We start from the raw sequence: 22162 nt of genomic DNA, 5'->3' as shown, positions 1-22162 counted from the left end.
GCACTTGCTCTAAAGTCTATGCCTTAGCTTTTGCTTTCTGGGGAACTCAGAATAAACCATATGCCATGCCTTTAATTATACTCCTTGCTTTATAAATAACTTATAATTTTGAGTATCTTATTGGATTATAAGTAGTGAAAACGAGCATGAAATTTATTATTGGGTTTATAGCTTACTGTGAAAATGAAAAATATTATATTAGATTTTAATATTCATTGTCTTACTGTTGCTACTCTTTCTTACAGTTTATTTTTCAGTGATATTATTCATCAGAATGCATATTAGCACTTTCATTTGAATTGAAAATTAACATTAAGCTTTTCTTTTTAACAGAAAGTAAATCTGTTTTGGCTAACTGATATAACAACAAAGCCTGACTTTGCTAATTAGTTTTATTGTAGACATTTTTCATAAATAAGCTTATTCTGCAGCTCTAAAGTTTGTCAAAAACATATTTAAATCCTTTTTTGTGGGGGTTGGAGATAGGGTCTCCAATTCAGACAGAATTCTCTGTCTGAAAGTTCGCATATCTCTTTTTCTCCTGGATTGGTGCCTTAGTTTGTTTGGTGAAGTCATGTTTTCCTGGATGGTCTTGACGCTTGTGGATGTTAGTTGGTGTCTGGGCATTGAAGACTTAGGCATTTATTGTAGCTTTTGCAGTCTGGGCTTGTTTGTTCACATCCTTCTTGAGAAAGCATTCCAGGTATTTGAAAGGACTTAGGTGTTGTGATCTAAGTTTTTGGTCACTACAGCTATTTCTGTATTAGGGGCCACACCAAGCCCACTAACGTTATGACTCTTGCACACTCATAGAGGTACCACCTTGGATAAGATCTGGGAAAATTCTCTGGATTACTAGACAGAGACTCTTGTTCTCCTCTGTCACTTCTCCTACTCACTCCCTAAAATGGAGTCACTCTGTGTGTGTTGAGATACTTGGGATTAGGAGAGAGGTGATACAGGTACTCCTGTGACCACCATACTGGAACAGTGCAGGGTCAGACCTGAAGCCAGCATAGCACTGGGTGTTACCCAAGGCCAACAGCAACCACTGCCTGGCTACTGCCAATGTTCACTCAAGGTTCAAAAGCTCTTCAGTCAGCAGTTAGCCAATGTAGCCATGCTTGTGTTCTTCCCTTCAGGGCAGCAAGCTCCCCTCTGGCTCAGGGAAAGTTCAGAAATGTCATCTTGAGCCAGACTCTAGAGTCAGGAACCTTAGGAAGCTACTTGGTGCTCTATTCTACTGCAGTTGAGCTGGCACCCAAGACACAAGACAAAGCCCTTCCCACATTTTTCTCCCTTTCCTCATCCAGAAGAAGACTCTTCTCATGGCTACCGCCATCCCAGGCCCATGACGAGTACTACCTGGCTACCTTCGATATTGACTAAAGGCCCAAGAGCTCTTCAGTCAGCTTATGGTGAATGCTGCTGTGGGTCTCTCCCGTCAGGGCAGAAGGCTCCCCTCTGGCCCAGGGCAGGTCCAGAAATGCTGTTCAGGAGCCAAAGCCTGGAACTGGGGACCACAGGAGCCTGCTTGGTGCTCTACCCCACTGTGGCCAACCTGGTACCTGAACTACAGGACAAAGTCTCCCTTATTCTTCCCCTTTCGTTTCTCAAGGAGGTGTCTCTCCCCATGTCCACCACAGCTGGGAATGTACTGGTTCACACTGAAGCCAGCATGTCTCTGAGTCTCACTCAGGACCCTCAGTGAGTACTACCTTATTATTATTGATGTTTATTCAAGACCCAAGAACTCTTTGGTTAGCAGGTGATGCATCCTGCCAGGACTGGGTCCTTCCTTGAAGACAGCAGGTTTCCTTCTGGCTCAGGGTGTATCTATTATGCCCCCTGGGAGCTAGGGCCTAGAATGGGGACTTCAAGACTGCCTGTGCCATATTCTACTGTGGCTGAACTGGTATCCAAGTTGCAAGACAAAGTCCTCTTTACTTTCTCCTGTCCTCTCCTCAAGTGGAAGGAAAGAATCTCTCCTGAAGCTGCAAGCTGCACTGCCTGGGACTGGGGAAGGTTGACACAAACACCCCCTTGGCCTCCCCAGCTGTTGTCTCTGTAGGATGCATGCATCCCAAGTCCGCTGGCTCAGAGTGCAGCACAGAACCAGGACTTGCCCAGGAATTGCAGTCCCTGTGGCCTAGACTGCCTATTAAGTTTATTTAGGACTCCAGAGCACTTTAGCCCATGGTGGAGAGGCTTGCTGGAACTCAGATTCTGGCCGCTGGGATGGAGAATTCAACTCTTGCTAGGTCTGGTCTAAATGCTCAGCTGGACATCAGCTGATTTCTGCCCTGTGTTGCTTTCCACTGTGATAGGGCATCACTGAATTCCAAAGTGAAGTCTCACAATCACTGCACTCTCCTTCCCCAAGTTTACAGATTCTTTTTGCAGAAGATGGGGGAGGGGTGGTTTCATCAATTCAAGACTGTCTTTTCTACCGTCTTCAGTGCTCTTTCCTTGATTTGATGTGAAAATCAAACACTGTGATCACTCACCTGATTTTTTATTTTTATGAAGGTGCTTTCTTGTGTGGACAGTTCTGGTGTTCCTGAGTGGGGAATGATCACTGGAGGACTTTATTTGGCCTTCTTACCACACTCCTCTTCCAGTCAATGTGTACTAACAATAGCAGTTATTATAATGATTATTTCAATCAGCAAATATGAATATTCAGTGTTAGTCAAAAATGCAATGTCCTTTAAATATAACAGATGTCTAATTATTGCATCATATTTTAAGTTGAGAAGTATAGGCAGTAACTGCAAGCACTAGATGATGGTAACTCTACTTTTAAAGTATGGTTCATTTAATGGAAATTCAAATAAAGTATGTGGTAGTTCACATTCAAATGCAAGGTGTGACATTTATTGGTTTTTAAACATTCTTTAACATGTTTATTTTAATATAATGTTGTATTATCTGAAGCTAATTGTTTCTTCCTTCCTTTATTTAATAACCATTTATTGAATGTTTACCTTATACAAGACTCACTGCTAGGCCTAAATACAAAGATCTGTAAGACATAATTCCTTCCTCAGAGAATTTACAGTCTAGTATGGAAACAAAAGGTATTTCAAAACAGAAAAATTGGAAATCATCGTGATACACACTTTATTGATAACATAATGGTAGTGCATAGTTGGTACTAGCTGTGATTCTTGAGGTAGAGTACATGACTAAGGCCTACAGTGGGCAACCTTATCTCAGTTCTCACTACCACTGCAACTGGATTGAGAATAAGCATGGAACCCAAAAGCAGTCAATGAGTCACAAGTCAGTGTGACAAGATTCTTGATCTTTCTTGCTGGATCAAAAAAGGAAGAGTCTAAGACTGGAGTTCTGCCAGCATCTTGCTGCCATTGAAGCATGAGATTGAAGCCAGCATAGCAACTGGTTTTGCTGAGAGTCCTTACAAGAGGAGATTAGGACACATAGTGAGATAGGAGGGATGTGATTGCACAGAGAAAGGACTATGCGAAGACACAGGAAGAAGATGGATATCTGCAAACCAAGGAGAGAGGCCTCAGGAGAAACTGAACCTCCTTGCTCTTGGACTTTCAGCTCCCAGAACTATGAGAAAATAAATTTCTGTTATTTAAGCCATCTGATCTGTGGTATTTTGTTATGACAGCCCTAGTAAACTAAAACAAGTGTCAATTCATATTAGGTGTAGAGAGAGAAAGTATAAATTGAAGGGAGAGCTAAAGAAAAAGATAGTTAACTTCATCAAACTATGTTATTTTACTTTAGAATCAGTAATATATGCATACATTATAAAATGTCATATATGTTTAATAAATGGTTACTGTTTTTATTTACTGCATGTTTGAAACACATTTTATTTTACTCTAGTATAGAATATTTTCATGGTGAAAATATCAATGTAAATAGAAAGCAGCTAAATCTTGGCTAATTTGGTGGTTACCTTTGTATTTTGAAAGCAATCTATTTTATCTCTAAATAATCCTTTTATTGTGTCTGAAATTATACAGTTAGAAATTTATTACATTTGATCTCTTTAAACTTGAAGATTTTTGTCTTCATTGATTTATTTTTAGGGCTTTATATAAAAGTGAAATTTAGGCTGGGTGTGGTGGCTCATGCCTGTAATCCCAGCACTTTGGGAGTCCGAGGCAGGCGAATCACTTGAGGTCAGGAGTTCGAGACCAGCCTGGCCAACATGGTGAAACCTCATCTTTACTAAAAATACAAAAAAAAAAAAAATAGCCGGGTGTGGTGGCAGGCACCTGTAATCCCAGCTACTCGGGAGGCTGAGGCAGGAGAATCACTTGAACCCAGAAGGCAGAGGTTGCAGTGAGCTGAGATTGCGCCATTGTGCTCCAGCCTGTGGGACAAGAGTGAGACTTCGTCTCAAAAAAAAAAAAAAAAAGTGAAATTTATAGGAGGATAACTTCAGGGAGGCCATGAGAGCCTTATTTAATCTGACTCAGAAGCTGACGTTTGTATGTAAACCTCTGAATGGAAAATAAGAGGACCAAGGGGGAAAAGAGAGAGCTCAAACAGACAAACTTCACCTTTTCACCTTGGGCCCACCTTAAAAATATAGTGTTCTACAGGGAAAGGATTCCCTATTCAATAAATGGTGCTAGGAGAACTGGCTAGCTATATGCAGAAGATTGAAACTGGTCCCTTTCCTTATACCATACACAATAATTAACTCAAGATGGATTAAAGACTTAAATGTAAAACCTAAAACTATAAAAATCCTGGAAGAAAACCAAAGCAATACCATTCAGGAAACAGGTACGGGCAAAGATTTCATGACGAAGATGCCAAAAGCAATTGCAACGAAAGCAAAAGTTGACAATTGGGAGCTAATTAAACTAAAGAGCTTGTGCAGAGCAAATGAAACTATCAACAGAGTAAATAGACAACCTATAGAATGGGAGAAAATTTTTGTAAACCACACATCTGACAAAGGTCTAATATCCAGCATTTATAAAGAACTTAAACTTACAAGAAAAAACAAACAACTCCATTAGAAAGTGGGCAAAGGACATGAACAGACACTTCTCAAAAGAAGAGATACATGCGGCCAACAATGATATGAGAAAACTCAACATCATTGATCACTAGAGAAATGCAAACCAAAACCACAAATGCAAATCAAAATCACATCACTCAAAATGGCTATTATTAAAATGTCAAAAAAACAAACAGGTGCTTGCGAGGTTGCAGAGAAAAAGGAACATTTATACACTGTTGGTGGGAGTGTAAATTAGTCCAACTATTGTGGAAGACAGTGTGGCAATTCCTCAAAGACCTAGAGACAGAAATACCATTCAACCCAGCAATCCCATTACTGGGTATATACCCAAAGGAATATAAATCATTCTATTATAAAGACACATGCATACGTATCTTCATTTACAGCATTATTCACAATAGCAAAGACATGAAATCTACCTAAACACCTATTAATGATAGACTCGATAAAGAAAATGTGGTACATATATACCACGTAATACTATACAGCTATAAAAAGAATGAGATCATGTCCTTTGCAGGGACATGGATAGAGCTAAAAGGCGTTATCCTTACCAAACTAACGCAGGAACAGAAAACCAAACACTGCATGTTCTCACTTACAAGTGGGAACTAAATGAAGAGAACTCATGGACAAACAGAAGGGAAAAACACACACTGGCGGCTATGGGAGGGTGAAGGTGGATGAGGGAGAGGATCAAGAAAACTAACTAATGAGTACTAGGCTTAATACCTGGGTGATGAAATGATCTGTACAACAAACCCCCATGACACCACAAGTTTACCTATGTAACAAATCTGCACATGCACCCTTGAACTTAAAATAGAAGTTTAAAAAACAGTCCTTTTTAGTGGCCAAAAGAAAATTTCCTGTGTTGTTTTCCTTTTTAAAAAATCACTAGACCACACAAACAAACCTGTACACAATTGTTGATAGTAGCTTTGTGATAGCCTCAAACTGAAAACAACAAAATGTTCCTCAATGGGTGAATGATTAGACTGTGGAACATCCATATATTGGAATACTGCTCAGCAATCAAAAGATCACACTATTGATATAGATGACAATTTGGATAGAGTTCAAGTGAATTATGTAGAGTGAAAAAAGCCTGTTCCTAAAGGTTACACACTGTACACTTTCATTTATATAACATCCTCAAAATGATAAAATTACAAAGATGGAAGACAGATTAGTGGTTGCCAAGAGTTAGGGTTGTTATATGGGGAGGTGGGGTGGGTGCATCTATAAAGGAGTAGTAACAGGGAGATCTTTGTGGTGATTAAAGAGGTCTGTATTGTTTGTAGTGATAGTCACATGGAATTACGATAAAATGAAATAGAGCTACATACAGACATTGTACTAATGTCAGATTCCTGGTTTTCTTACTGTACTATAATTATACAAGATGTAACTATGGGGGAAACTGGGTGAAGGGTACATGAGACCACTCTGTACTATCTTTGCAACTTCCTGTGAATCCATAATGACTTCAAATAAAAAGTAAGATATAAAAAATCATTTGAAGGCTTTCATCACTAGAGAAATTCTTCTTGGATTCAATGGAGGCAGTTTCTTTGGCATCCTTACTTAAACGGCGTGTTAGAGAAAAAAAATAGGTGGGAGACTGGAGAAGGCAGTAAGCCTTGCCATGCAAATTTAGTGAGCCATATGAAATGTCAAAGAGCATAATGATTTTCACAAGACTAAAGGCCTTTAGAATAGAGGCTTCTAAAATAAATAATTCATTTATTTATTTATTTACAATGTAAATAATTTATTTATTTACAATGTAAATAATTTATTTATTTACAATGTCACCTAATGCATAGCTGTAGTTACAGGGTGACTCTTGATCATAGGGATGGAAAGGAAGTAGAGGCAGAAACTTCCAGATTCCCACAGTCCCCTCACACGGTTACAGAAAGGCCATAGTGAACTCCCTTCTCTCCTCTCCCCTCAGCTACAGTGCAACTTAGTTTCAGTTTAGTTTTTGATTTGGGGAACTTGAACCATCTCTAGGTAATTTCTAGTTCAGAGAACCTGTACTTGCACAAGGTCCTTCTTGGGCAAAATCCGAAGTTTGGCTGTAGCAAATCTGAATCCTTGTGGTGGTTCCCTTATTAGAAAACAAAGTTTAAGAATGACTAGAAATCTTCCAGATGTTGAAAAAGACAATTGAAATTAATTTATTTGTAGCAGGGCAGAAATAAATTCTAAAGAGTTAATTTACATAAGGCCAGTACGATTGTCCAGGTAGCAGAAGGAAGTAACTAAGACAGTGCATGCTTTTCTCCTTTTGGTTTTCATCCAGTCCTTCCAGAAACCACTTCTGTCTGGGCCTCTATTTCCTTATACGCAATAACAGTTAATTGTTGTACCTCATGTGTTTTCTGGCATTATCTTAAATTTGGTTTCATATCTGTTCCTTTTGAGGTGAGAGTGGAACAGCCATGTGGAAATATTAAGGTTGTAGTAAGTACCTCAGCTCCGGAAGGAAGTCAGAACTAGAGATTTCGACATTTGGAACTTCAGAGGCAGTATGCAGTAATACTTTGGAGCCACATTTCTTGGGTCCAAACCCTGGTTCTCTAGCAAGTTATTTAACCTCTCAGTGTCTTAGTTTTTCAATTTGTGAAATGGAGATAAATGGGGATGAGAATAGCCTCACAGGATTTTGGGAGGATTAGTCAATAAGCCCTGCTAAACACTGTTTACTGTTGCGAGTATATTAGTGTTTGCCACTTTTCTCTCCCTGATAGTTTGTACATAACAGGTGCGCAGATAAATACATATCTGCGACATGCCTCTAATTCCAAGAAGTCGTTTGCCTTGGTTCACCCGCTAAATAATATTAAGAGCCTTTCTCTTTAAAAAGAGGAGCAGCAAATTACTTTTCATTAATATCATCAGCATAATAATAGACTTAGTTGGGAGATTCAGCGTGGCAGCATTTCACACAATCGAGCTCGCTTATTGATCATGTCATAAAAGCATCTCTATTTCGTAAGGACTCAGTTCACGTCATACACCCATCCGATGCTCCTTTTTCGTTAGCCTCCTTCTCCTAAGTGGGCTTATCTGTCTCCTGGTATCAGGAAGGCACTAACTTTTCCTTTGGGTTATTAGGGTAGCAAAGTGATTTTCAAATTCTGGGTTCTGTCTCCGTCTGCAGCCCAGGGAGAAGGAAACAGGGCAGGGCTTGAGTGGCGTACCTCGAGGCGCCGGCGACGCTGGCGTGTGACGTTGCTGCCTGACGCAGGCGCAGTGCCGCCCGGCCTCTGTTGGGACCCCTCCCCTCCTCCTCCGCCTCCTTGGGTGTCGGTGGCTGCGGCCAGGGTCTGGACCTGGGCGGCGGCCCCGGGCGGCGGGGCTAAAGGGTGTGGGCACCGGCAGAGCTTCGCAGGCTGCATCCGGCTTGGTGCTGCTGCCGCCGCCGCCCCTGCCGCCGCCCAAGGCCCTCGGCGTTCCCCGGAGAGAGGCCAGAGAGATTTCGGGCTGCCTCGGCACTCTCCCAGGTGAGGGGATGGGCCGGGCCAGACGGGGTTGAGGTCGTCAGCCCCTTTTTCCAGTGTGTCTGGAACTCAACCTGGTCGGAGTCTGAGAGCTTTGGCTTAGTAGTGGCTGCCTGCGGCGGCGACTCTGTCATATTCCTTTGCCTTCCTTACCTGCAGCCCTGGCACCTATAGACCGGGGGTTGGGCACATATAGACCGGGGGTTGGAGGTCAGTGGCAAAGTCTGGAAGGGCCATGACAATCGGATGGCTGGGGACTTTGATACAGGAGCAGTTCCTGCGGGTGATGGTAAGGCGCTCCACTTGCTGGTGTGTGGACTCGGCGGGAAGGACCGTGCACTCGCAGGCTCGGACTTCAGCCTTGCCAGCTGCACTGGGTTGTAGTAGACCCCATGCTGCTTAATATAGGGTCGGTTGACCGAGGGCGGGGAAGCCTTGGAACAACCCTCGCTTTCTTCTCCAGGGTTGATGTGTTTTGTATTCTGAATTGGTGCTTGCTGCACTGCACTCTAGAAGACTACGTTTCAGCAGAATTTCCTGTTGGTCAAAGGAAGGTGAAGAGAAGCTGATTTTCCTTCCGGAGAGTATTAGTTGTTGTCGTTTTTTTTACCTTCCTGTTGGCCTTAGTATTGACGTTTGTTAAGGTGAAAGTTCATGTGAATTTCGTATTTAAGGAAATCATGGGCTTTATAACTGTCTAAGCGCCTGTGAGTTTCAACCGGTGTAGTGGTTTCTGCTTTCACCCTGTGCATAGCAATGAAGTTGTTTTATTCCAAGTTAAATATACAAAGTATAAAAATAGATGAATAGCCAGAATACTTTGTTTTGTAACTATTGAGTGGTACGTATAATTATGTGCATATATTATCACATTTAATCATCATAACAATCCTATAAGGTAAAGTCTACTATTCCCATTTTCTAGATGAAAGAACAGAATAGACCTACAAAGTAACATGTTCAAAATCAGAGCTGTGACTGAAACCAGGTAATCTGACTCGTTTGCAGTCCCTTAGTCAGTATGCCATACCAACTCCCAAGCACCCTGTGATTTTGCAAGATTTTCATTTGATAAAAAGTATGCCAGGAAGGACATTATGGCACTGTTGCCAGCAAGGACCCAACAGTTTGAGAGAAACTTTTTCAATGTCGCATTTTGAGTTATGTTTTAAACATAGGATTTGATCTCTAGGACCTTTGATTACCAAACTCATGCTCTTAAGTACAGTGGTTTTGGAATCTTTGGAAGGCTTTAGTTTGGAAGTTGTAGTCTTATTTTATACTTAGGAGTATTTCTTGTTTGGAAACTTTAAACAAGGAAACGTAATATTGGACTAAAAGAGTTTCCTCCTGTTTGTGCATGATTAAGTAACGAAATCATATAATCAGAAATGGTTATGCTGCTCGTAAAGCCAGAATACCTTGTATAATTGGTTAAAATGCCATTCTTTTCAGGTTTGTTAAGATGAAACACTGCAGAAAGGCTATCTGAAGAAAAGGAGAAGGAAAAACAGAACGTTACAAACTCTGGAGAAAAAACTTGGGTAAGTATTTTTGGCTAAGTTTTAAAAAGGTCAAATTTTCGGTTAAAGACTTTTTTTTTTTTTTTTTTTGAGACGGAGTCTCGCTCTGTTGCCCAGGCTGGAGTGCAGTGGTGCGATCTCGGCTCACTGCAAGCTCCGCCTCTCGGGTTCACACCATTCTCCTGCCTCAGCCTCCCAAGTAGCTGGGTCTTCTGACTTTCTGCTTCAGTTGTGGTTTAATCTGCCTATATTGCTAGGGAATGGGGGTGGGGTGTTGGTGATATGTAATGTAACCTGTTAATCATTTTACTTGACTTTCGAGCTATTGATACCTGATTGACAAATTAAGTCATGTGCTTAGCCTGTGCATTGGCAGGAGAAAGCAGGGAAATCCTTTGCTTAACAGGTGTCAAAATTCTGTTCTCTCGTTTGCTTGCTCTTTAATCTACCTATGTTTGTAAAGTGTTTTAATAAGAAATTGAGAAAATGGCCGGGCGCGGTGGCTCACGCCTGTAATCCCAGCACTTTGGGAGGCCGAGTCGGGCAGATCACGAGGTCAGGAGATCGAGACAATCCTGGCTAACACGGTGAAAACCCACCTCTACTAAAAATACAAAAAATTAGCAGGCATGGTGGCAGGTGCCTGTAGTCCCAGCTACTTGGGAGGCTGAGGCAGGAGAATGGCGTGAACCCGGGTGGTGGAGCTTGCAGTGAGCTGAGATCGCGCCACTGCACTCCAGCCTGGGCGACAGAGGAAGACTCCATCTCAAAAAAAAAAATGAGAAAATGAAGAAAAGCAGTTGACTTTTAGTTTGTTTTTCATAGAATATTGTGTGTGGCTGAACTCAAGTATATTTTTTATGAATTCTACAGAGAATAATGGAAGACATGATCAAAGGTGATTAAGAAGTAGTGTAATTCATTTCATAACTAGCTATTGAGTATCATATGTCAGACATCCAGGCTTATGGATGAGGCATGAGAATTACTTGAACCCAGGAGGCAGAGGTTGCAGTGAGAAGAGATTGCATCACTGCACTCCAGCCTGGGAGGCAGAGTGAAATTGTGTCTCCAAAAAAAAAAAAAAATCCTAGCTTCCCACTGTACATTAATGCAGCACTCATAGAGAATCCTGCTTTACCAACTAAAATAATATAAAATTTTTTATTATAAATTCTTACTATATGAGTAATGCTCACTTTCTAGTCTTTTACATAAACCAAAAACATATTTGCTTATCAAATAAAGAAAACATATTAATTCACAAAAAATGTTACCTTCTAAGAGAAAATGCACTACTGTAGTGTTCTCCAGGGCCATGAAGTTCCCGAGTAGCTGGGATTACAGGCATGTGCCACCACACCTGGCCAATTTTTGTATTTTTGGTAGAGACAGAGTTTCACCGTGTTGGCCAGGCTGGTCTCGAACCCTTGACCTCAAGTGATCTGCCTCGGCTTCCCTAAGTGGTGGGATTACAGGTGTGAGCCACTGCCCCTGGTGAAACGAGGATTTTTGTAGACTTAATTTTAGCATACTGTATTTCATATTAAAGATAGTGACAGAATTTTAAATTTTTATGGGAGCTTAGCAAAAGTAATTTGAGAAAATTTTGAGGAACTTATGTAGAAGATACATGGTCAGATAGGGAATCGTTTAGGTGATGAATTGGAGGGAGGTGAGCTTTGAAGACTGGTGATCAGTTAGAGGCTATTATAATTATCCAGGTGGGAAATGAGAACTACAGTGCATATTGGAATTAAGAAATGGAGATGGATTTAATAGATGTAAAGAAGGTAGATGGATAGGATTTGGTGGGCTTGAGGGAAAATGAAGTCAGGGTAATTTCTAGCCACCATCATCTTTATGCATATATTAATGTTTAATAAATACTTTTGAGATGCTTAGAATGAATTCTCTGGCTTGGGAAACTGAGTAGATTCTGGGGCCATTTACTGAGGTAGGAAGTATAGGAAGAACAGTAGATTGGGGAACATGATTGGAGGAGATGAGTTCAGTTTGGTCCATTAAATCTGAGGCATCTGTGACTTCTAAGAAATGTCATTAGGCAGTTGTATATATGGATCTGAGTTAAGCAGAATACCCAACGTGAGATGTAAATTTTGGAGTCACAATTTAAAGATGATAGTTAAAAGCAATGGCAATGGATGAGATCACTCAGGGGAAAGTGTAGAGTGAAAACAGAAGAGAAATGAGGATGGAGAACAACAGCATTTAAGGGTGAGGTTAAAGAAAAATACATCTCAAAGGAGTGGGCAGGGAAGTAAGATTGGGCAAGAGAGTCACAAAAGTCAGTGGAAGAACCGAGTTTAGAGAAAAGGAATGAGTATTAGATATCTATAGATATCAAATAGGATGAGGACAACTGAAGTATCCATTGGACATATCACTTAAGAAATTGTTGATGACCTGAGCAAGAGCAGTTTTACAAGTGAAGCTAATTCACATTGGGTAAGAGACATGGATGTTGAAACAGCTAATGTCATTTACTATTTCAGAAAGTTTAGTTGTAAATGGAATAGAGAAGGATATAGCTAAAGCTACGAGTTTGAGAGAAGGTTTTTGTTTTTTAAGGTAGAAGGGATATAAGCACATGTTTATTTGCTGAAGATAAAGAGTCATCAGAAAGAAAATCTGAAGATAAAGGAATGAGGCAAAATAATTGGTGAAGCAAAGTCACTGAACAAACTGGAAAGGGATGTAATACAAAGGCTCAGGTCAAGGGTACTTTAGATAGACTTCTACTGAGACAGGAAGGAAGGAGATGATGATGATGACGTATACAGATAAATTTGTAGGAGGCAGGATAAAGGGCTACTCTGCAAAGTTTATGCAGGATACTCTGACTTATGCTAGAAAGAGGAAATGGTTGACTCTTGTAATCAGTAGCCTTCTTGGTGTGGCATTGCTGACTTCTGATCTTTTAGTAGGGAGGAGGAGGAGAGTGAGGTGGTTTAGCTTAAGATGACATATATGAATCATCAAGTTAGAGATACCTTGTAGATCTCTTGCAAAATTACCCTTCTCATACTTTGTATTAGTATCTATGGCTAAATAACAAATTATCCCAGAACTTAGGGGTTTAAACCGATAAATGTTTTTTATCTCAATTTTTGTGGATCAAAAATTTAAGAATGACTAAACTGGGTGCTTCTGGCTCAGGGTCTTTGAGGAGGATGCAGCAAAGATGTAGGTTGGGACTTTGGTTATCTAGGGTAGTGGTCCTCAACCTTTTTGGCACTAGGGACCAGTTTCGTAGAAGACAATTTTTCCATGCGTCTGACAGGGGTGGGGTTGGTGGGGGGATGGTTTCAGGATGAAACTATTCCACCACAGATCATCAGGCATTAGATTCTCTTAAGGAGTGCACGACCTAAATCCCTTGCAGGTGCAGTTCACAATTGGGTTTGCGCTCCTATGAGAATAATGCCACCTGCTGATCTGACAGGAGGCAGAGCTCAGGTGGTAATCCTCACTCACCTCCTGCTGTGTGGCCTAGTTCCTAACAGGCCACAGACCAGTACCAGTCTGCGGCCTGGGGGTTGGGGACCCCTGATCTAGGGGCTCACCTGGGGCTGGAGGGTTTAATTCCATGATGGCTCACTAGTTTAGCTGCTGGATGGAGACCAACAGCTTTTTTTTGTTGTAGTCACATAAAAGTTCAATTTCAGTTATAGTAATATTCTTGGTTCACAGGAATTGGCTATTATGTGGATCCATTTGGCTCTCTCCCTAGCAACACTCTAATTAGAAAAACATTTTCTTTGAACTTGATATGATGAGAGTGTTGGTAAACACATGTGACCATTTTCCCCTCCCTGTCTCCCAAGTCCCTGTTTTTTTGGGTGGGTAGTTTGACTATGTATCATGTGAGGGTTCCTGATCCAAGTGGCTTAAGACTGGAAGATATGAGAAAAGCCTAAATGCTACATAGGAAAAAAGAAATAGTTTTATTTCAAAAAAACCTTTAGAATTTTACTTTGTTGATACTAGCATTTTAGTGTTATTTAGTGTTTTAGAGTATTTTAAATAAAAATGGAAGTGAGAAATTGAATTGTTGATTAAAAGAAACAGAATATGTTTGTCAGCCAATGTGATAAAAGCATAAATGAAGCCCTATAACTAATTAATTTATGGTATGAGGACTAACCCTTTCATTCGTGGTAGTTTCTATTGATCTGTTTGTATTGCTCACCATTTTAAGGAGTATGCTGAAGGTAGTAATTACCACTAAACTATTACCATTAAAAGTAGATAATATTTAGAAGTCATGATTTCTTCTAGATTTGGAGAGATTGTAGTTAGCTCTCTCTACCCTCTTAGTTGATTTGTTTTCTACAGCTTTTTAAGTTTTTGAGGCTGGGCACAGTGGCTCACGCCTGTAATCCTAGCACTTTGGGAGGCTGAGGTGGGTGGATTACAAGGTCAGGAGATCGAGACCATCCTGGCTAACACAGTGAAACCCCATCTCTACTAAAAATATAAAAACAAAATTAGCCAGGCGTGGTGGTGGGCACCTGTAGTCCCAGCTACTCGGGAGGCTGAGGCAGGAGAATGGCGTGAACCCGGGAGGAGGGGCTTTCAGTGAGCCGAGATCGTGCCACTGCACTCCAGCCTGGGCAACACAGCGAACTGCATCTCAAAAAAAAAAAAAAAAGTTTTTGAAAAAATTATTTTGATAAGTATTTAGGTGAACCAGCATAAATTTCTGGCTATGGAGGTGAGGTTTGGTAAAATACAGCATTTTTGGTTGGATGATATGACTTCTTAGATGTTCAGAGTTCTTCCATATATAAACATGAAGAACCATTTTTGTAGCATAGATTATGATATTAAAAATTACGTTTGTTTCGTTTGCTGATTTATAGTGTTTGGATCATCAGTCGCCATACCTGAATATTTCTTTTGCCTGGTGTTTGATTTTTTTCTAAGAATCATGCTCACTAGTACTTGTGGAACTATGTTATTCATATTGGTACTTTCTTGATTATTATTTGTGGCAACTAATTTCTTTTGGTTATAAATATAATTCTGTTATTAAATATGTTTTTTGGCTGGGCATGGTGGGTGGCTCACGCCTGTAATCCCAGCACTTTGGGAGGCCGAGGCAGGTGGATCACGAGGTCAGGAGATCGAGACCATCCTGGCTAACATGGTGAAACCCCGTCTCTATTAAAAATACAAAAAATGAGCCAGGCGTGGTGGTGGGCACCTGTGGTCCCAGCTGCTCGGGAGGCTGAGGCTTGCTCACAGCTAACAGAAGTATAAAAGGGATGAAGCCAGCTTTCCATTTCAAATCTGGTTTTAAAGTCTACTCTAGTTCTAAGATACCAGACAATTTCTATTATTTCCGATTGAATGTTATTTTACCACATAATTCTGTTGGGCTTTAGAACTAGTTAACAGGTGAAATTGTGTTTGTTGTGTATAGAGTCCTGGGACTGAAAAGGACCTGGAGTGACCCTTCCTAGGTAGCAAGGATTATACCTAATCTATTTCACCTAAGAGGATAATTGTTTATTTTGTCTGCTTGAATAAACAGAATAGGACATTATATAATTTTGATTTATGTGCACAAAGATGCTGGCCCTGGCCAGAATTGTTAAGGAGGCTAGGTTTGCATTGGTTGCCCATCTCCTTTTGAAGATTTTCCACATCTTCGGGAATCTTAGGCTTTTTGTGATATTGATAGGTCCTGCTTGTGAATGAGAAAAGCACTCTAATGAATCAATTTACACGAATACCACATGGTAATCATGAATGGTAGGTATTATTGAAATCCCATTAAGATATCTTTGCATTCTTAAAAATATTGGTTAGCGTTCTATTTAAATAAATGGGTGGTGTAATTTTAGGCCTTGTTGTATCATGATGGGAGCAATTTTTAAGCAGAGAGGGCCCTACAAATCACTGTACATGTAATGGGTAATGTCAACCTTTTTATACATTCCAATACTATCTTAAATGTATAAAGTTTACATAATTATTTTAAGTGAGATATTCAATTGCAGTAGACACATATTTTGTATACTTTATCTGTATAGCATCATAGAATTGGAAGGAACTTCACAAAGTCATTTGTTCCAGGCCATCTGCCTGAGGCTTGGTTAGCGTTTAGACCATTTTTGTCACTTTAGAAACAGTTTACATGAATTAAACACTCCTTGAAACTTTATTTTGAATAAAAATGTTGTGTGATCTGATTTGTATTGTACTTTTGTTTTGGGATCTCCTTAGGCCATGGGAAAGATAATCTATTCAGGCAGATCTTTTGTTTTGGTATTTACTGAGATATTTGGATCAATTACTTGGTGTTTTAATTGTTAAGGAGGAGATAAATGTCTTTAGAATTGGTAACCCTACACAAATTATCTGAAGATAATTTGTTACATATGTGCAGAGACCAGTTAAAGGTTTTCAAGTTAAGCATTTGGTCTGCAACATTTAATATTGATCACTAAATGTAGAAAGCAATGTAGAAATGTGATTGTACAGAGTACATAATTCACAGAATTTCTAGTATACAGTAATGGTGCTATGTGCTAACAGGTACTTAATCTTACTTGGTGATGAAGAAAGTGTATGTTGGTGGAGTTCAAAGGAGAGCTCTAAAGTTGGTTTATTTTCCAGCCCTTAAAGAACTGTGATGAAATCCAGAAGACTTTAATATAATGGTCTGAAGATTTGTGGATGGCTTAGGTCCAAAGATTGTGATTTCATTGTTGCATGAGGGATTTGGGTATGATTAAATTTTTTTTTTCATTTTTGTTCTATTTGGAGTTAGGATGTTAAAATATTGAATGTTCTGTTTCTTTACTTTTTTTTGGCAGGCCAGTTGTAGGGGGTGGGTGAGAAATACTGTAATGAGATCTCTTCTTAGCTCTAGCAAATGAGAGCCAGTTTTTCTTTTTTCTTTTCTTTTCTTTTTTTTTTTTTTTTTTTTTTTTTTGAGACAGGGTCTTGCTCTGCCACCCAGGCTGGTATGCAGTGGCACAGTCACAGCTCACTGTAGCGTTGACTTCCCAGGCTTAAGTGTCCTTCCCATCTCAGCCTCTCCAGTAGGTGGAACTACAGGTGCTTGCCACCACACCCAGCTAATTTTTGTATTTTTTTGTAGAGACGGGGTTTCCCCATGTTACCCAGGCTGGTCTCCTGGGCTCAAGTGATCGCCCACTTCAGCCTCCCAAAGTGCTGGGATTACAGCCATGAGCCACGACACCCAACCAAAGAACCAAATTTTTTCAAGGGTAAAAAAGATCATTTAGGAGTGTCTTTGGCCCTGAATACATTGGAAATACTTGCCTATCTTTGACAATAGCTCATAATGATGTATTTTTTTATAATGATGCATTTATTTCATTCATTTATGAAGCAAATATTTATTGAGAGACTGCTCAATGCCAGGAACTTTGATGGATATTGGATACCCAAATGAGTAGGGCAAGGTCATCCTTAAGGAGCTGTCATTAGTTGGGGAGATAAATTTCTAAACTGATAATTACAATACAGTGTGATAAGTACTAGGAGACAGGTAGTCATTCAAGCAGCATTTATTTAGCATTTTCTATATTGTTAGACATTCTGTTAAAGATTATGAATATTCTAACTCTTACACTTAATACTCAGAATTTCTGAGCCGTATGGTAGAATTTTTAAGCCCAATAAATATTTATTGAATGGATAAGCAAAAACATATAGAAAAGGTTATATTGTACTTTCTATGTTGCTCCAAATAATCCAAATCAAATATACTTTCCCATGACAGTGCCAGGGTAGGCTGTGGCTCTTCACAGCTAGGTCTTCTCAAGTGATAAGTAATGTTATATGGACATATTCCAGCTTAAGCCTGATAAAGGAAAACCTTATTTCACACACTTCTGTTCAACTTACGGGATATTTGTTTTAGAGGAGCCATGAAGTCCTGGAAGGGGATTAACCAGTGCACTGAGCTTTCTTGAGGACCTGTGGGCAGGTTCACAGATGGGAATTGGGAAAATTGTAATCAACCAGTTCTTTCCAACTCTTCTTCTTTGAGTTAATCAAATCTTGCTGAGATGGGGTGGAGTTGGGGGATTTGGGTCAAGCTGTGGTGACGAAAGTCCTCTCATCCATAATTCCTTTCAGCTATCACCCTAGGGTCATCCTTCTGCTAGCTGTTATTAACACAAATTAAATGTTAAGAAAAATAGAAGAGGAAAAGGGACAGTAGAAGGTAATGGGGTTATAACAACAAAAAAATAACTGGGAGTAATAAGAAAAAGGATGAAGTAAAAATGTTTTAAAATAAATATGAACTTGCCTCGTACTTTAAAAATATATGGAAGCAATCGGAGTCTGTCATTCTTTTCTCTACAGAATCTCCTTGCATTTGGGTTCATTCTTTCCTCTGTTGTTCCTGTTCTGATAAAATAAATGTTCCTCTTTCTGTCAAAAGCTGGTTCCTGCACATATGTATGCTCTGGATTGAGATTTTAAGTCTTATGTATTAAATATCGTGTGCTTTCAGTCATATGGTTTCATGGTCTCTTCTAAAGCACACAGTCATGTTTCTTGTAAAGAAAATTGTCCTTAGTTTTGATAGGCCTAGTTATAAATAATAAAAACACAGTGCTTTGTTTTGGGTTTCCCCAGAAACAAACCTGGGATAAAGATTCAAGGGAATATAGTTTATTGGGAAATGATCATAGGAAACACTGGTAGGAGTGGGGAAGGAAGAAAAGAAAGGGATAGAAGTGAATAAAGGGCATTATTCTGGCAGTTACCACTGTGGGCACCTGGAGTTCACTCACATTGGGGACTCTCAAGACATCAAATAAACTACCCTCGGAGTTATCCCAAACCAAGAGCAAGGACAATTTGAGTGTTAAATCCACCAACTTCCTAGCCATAATTGACATTAACCCTCTGGCATTTCTAGCTTGTCCCTGGAGCGCAAGCTGAGTGTGTCCTTGCAGTCAGAAAGCAGCCCTCAGCAGGGTATCACAGGTGTCATAACGAGCAGGTTTCCTGTGTAGAGGTGAGTGCCAACAGTATATGGGCAAGACACCAATAGCATTGGCTGCCAATAGCAAACATTTATACAATTCAGTATCTATGATGTGCCAGAAGTTCTAAATGCTTTACATATATCAACTTATCAATGTATACACTATAACTCTATGAGATAGGTACTATTAGTGTCCTCACTTTACACATGAGGAAACAGAGTACAGAGAGATTAGGTATTTTGCCCACAATCACACAGCTATAATTTCAGAACTGACATTTGAACCCAGGTGAAGCATAGTATAGAGTCTATGCTTTTAATCCATATAGTGATCTGCTTCTGGAACAATATAGCCTGAAGCAGCATCTTTTGATTCTACTGTTGTTCCATAATAACTGCCTTCTCTTTCTCCTTTCTCCAATCTCTTTTGTTTTAGTGTTCTGTATCTACTTCCTTATTTGTAGCTGTCTCCGCCCCTCCCTGCAATTCTAGAACATTGTAGGCATTCCTCTTTCCATTTTACACTCAAGGCTATCATATCAAATAATTCTTGCTAAGGTATTAACTGATATTTCTGAGTTTATGTGAAGGCCTCTGAGTTTGATATTGCTTAGTGAGTATCTGCATGTTAATTACAAAATACAAATATTTAAGAACCATAGAAAGAAAGATGCGATTATAGAGTTACAGATGACTAGGTTAGAATTTTGGGATTGGGAGACATCTATACCTTGGCCATGGTTATAAGGAGAGGCCAAGAAATGTGTGCTTAGGCAAAAAAAGCCGTTTTCCCAACTACAGCATCCTGTCCTCCAGCCATCACTTTGTCTTTTTCTTTTTAAATTATGGAAATATTACATGCCAGTTGTAAAACAAACAGTACGTGAGTGCCCAGAATAAAAGTGAAAGTCTGGTTTTGTTGCTGCTTCTCCTTCCCCCAGAATCTCCTTCCACTGATTAGATTAGATTCAAGCTATATGCATCTTTGGCAGGAATATCACAGAAGTGAGACTGTGTTCTTCTATTAAGAGGCTCACAGTTTTGAGTTATCCTATTGCTGCTGGTATTTTCATTGATCACTTAACTTGCCTTTCTCAAAGTTCCTCTTTTTCCCTTTGTCATTAATAATTATTTTTTGGGGGGCGGAGAAAGAGTTATTTTGATGTGACTATATAGAATTTTGTTAGCCGTCAAAATTTGATTATATTGGTATGGACTCAGATACCTGTTTTATTAAATGGGTGGCAATCCATTACTATCATTTATTTTAATTTTTTGCATTAAAATATAAAGTATTTAATCAAATGTTAATACAAAACTTTTCCTAGAAATGTAAAGCTTCTTCTTGTGTTTGAGTTGCTAATGAAATACACCCATATCTCTGCATTTTACATTATCACATTCATGGTGATATGTAAGAATATAATTATTTAGACCATATTCCAAAATGCCAGTGTAGAAGAAGGTATTTATAGCATGAATTTGAATATTATCTTCATTTAAATACAAACCTATGCACTGTAAGTAGGTGCAAGCCTCAGACTACTTCATAGTTTCTTCTAGTGTAGTTGCACCTATGTCATCACATTTTCTTTTTTTATTTATACTTTAAGTTTTAGGGTACATGTGCATAATGTGCAGGTTAGTTATGTATGTATACATGTGCCTGCTGGTGTGCTGCACCCATTAACTCGTCATTTAACATTAGGTATATCTCCTAATGCTATCCCTCCCCTCTCCCTCCACCTCATGACAGGCCCCGGTGTGTGATGTTCCCCTTCCTGTGTCCATGTGTTCTCAGTGTTCAATTCCCACCTATGAGTGAGAACATGCAGTGTTTGGTTTTTGGTCCTTGCGATAGTTTGCTGAGAATGATGTTTTCCAGTTTCATCCATGTCCCTACAAAGGACATGAACTCATCCTTTTTTATGGCTGCATAGTATTCCATGGTGTATATGTGCCACATTTTCTTAATCCAGTCTATCGTTGTTGGACATTTGGGTTGGTTCCAAGTCTTTGCTATTGTGAATAGTGCCACAATAAACATACGTGTGCATGTGTCTTTATAGCAGCATGTTTTATAATCCTTTGGGTATATACCCAGTAATGGGATGGCTGGGTCAAATGGTATTTCTAGTTCTAGATCCCTGAGGAATCACCACACTGACTTCTACAGTGGTTGAACTAGTTTACAGTCCCACCAATAGTGTAAAAGTGTTCCTATTTCTCCACATCCTCTCTAGCACCTGTTGTTTCCTGACTTTTTAATGATGGCCGTTCTGACTGGTGTGAGATGGTATCTCATTGTGGTTTTGATTTGCATTTCTCTGATGGCCAGTGATAATGAGCATTTTTTCATGTGTCTTTTGGCTGCATAAATGTCTTCTTTTGAGAAGTGTCTTTGAGAAGTGTTCATATCCTTCACCCACTTTTTGATGGGGTTGTTTGTTTTTTTCTTGTAAATTTGTTTGACTTCATTGTAGATTCTTCATTGTCCATTCTCTAGGTTGCCTGTTCACTCTGATGGTAGTTTCTTTTGCTGTGCAGAAGTTCTTTAGTTTAATTAGATCCCATTTGTCAATTTTGGCTTTTGTTGCCATTGCTTTTGGTATTTTAGACATGAAGTCCTTGCCCATGCCTATGTCCTGAATGGTATTGCCTAGGTTTTCTTCTAGGGTTTTTATGGTTTTAGGTCTAACATGTAAGTCTTTAATCCATCTTGAATTAATTTTTGTATAAGGTGTAAGGAAGGGATCCAGTTTCAGCTTTCTACATATGGCTAGCCAGTTTTCCCAGCTCCTATTATTAAATAGCAAGTCCTTTCCCCATTTCTCGTTTTTGTCAGGTTTGTCAAAGATCAGATAGTTGTAGATGTGCCGCATTATTTCTGAGGGCTGTGTTCTGTTCCATTGGTCTATATCTCTGTTTTGGTACCAGTACCATGCTGTTTTGGTTACTGTAGCCTTGTAGTATAGTTTGAAATCAGGTAGCATGATGCCTCCAGCTTTGTTCTTTTGGCTTAGGATTGACTTGGCAATGCAGGCTCTTTTTTGGTTCCATATGAACTTTAAAGTAGTTTTTTCCAATTCTGTGAAGAAAGTCA

At 39.6% G+C, this 22162-nt stretch overlaps 1 protein-coding gene across 8 annotated transcripts in view; it reads left to right on the top strand.

Moving 5' to 3' along the window:
* Positions 1-8281: 8281 nt before the first annotated feature.
* Positions 8282-22162, top strand: part of BLTP1 (bridge-like lipid transfer protein family member 1) — a 216795-nt gene continuing 202914 nt past the window's right edge. For 6 of the 8 annotated variants that reach the window (XM_063637920.1, XM_055274665.1, XM_063637919.1 and 3 more), the window contains exons 1-2: positions 8298-8535; positions 9988-10076. The gene's annotated coding sequence lies outside the window, so the exon portion shown is untranslated. Of the gene's footprint in view, positions 8536-9987; positions 10077-16703; positions 16813-22162 lie in introns of all 8 variants that reach the window. The other 2 variants (XM_063637918.1, XM_055274662.1) reach the window with 2 other exon arrangements.

The sequence above is a fragment of the Symphalangus syndactylus genome, chromosome 4 (genome assembly GCF_028878055.3).
Source record: "Symphalangus syndactylus isolate Jambi chromosome 4, NHGRI_mSymSyn1-v2.1_pri, whole genome shotgun sequence".
NCBI lineage: Eukaryota > Metazoa > Chordata > Mammalia > Primates > Hylobatidae > Symphalangus > Symphalangus syndactylus.
The sequence above is the reverse complement of the archived record's forward strand: the minus strand, read 5'-3'. Positions and strand labels throughout refer to the sequence as shown.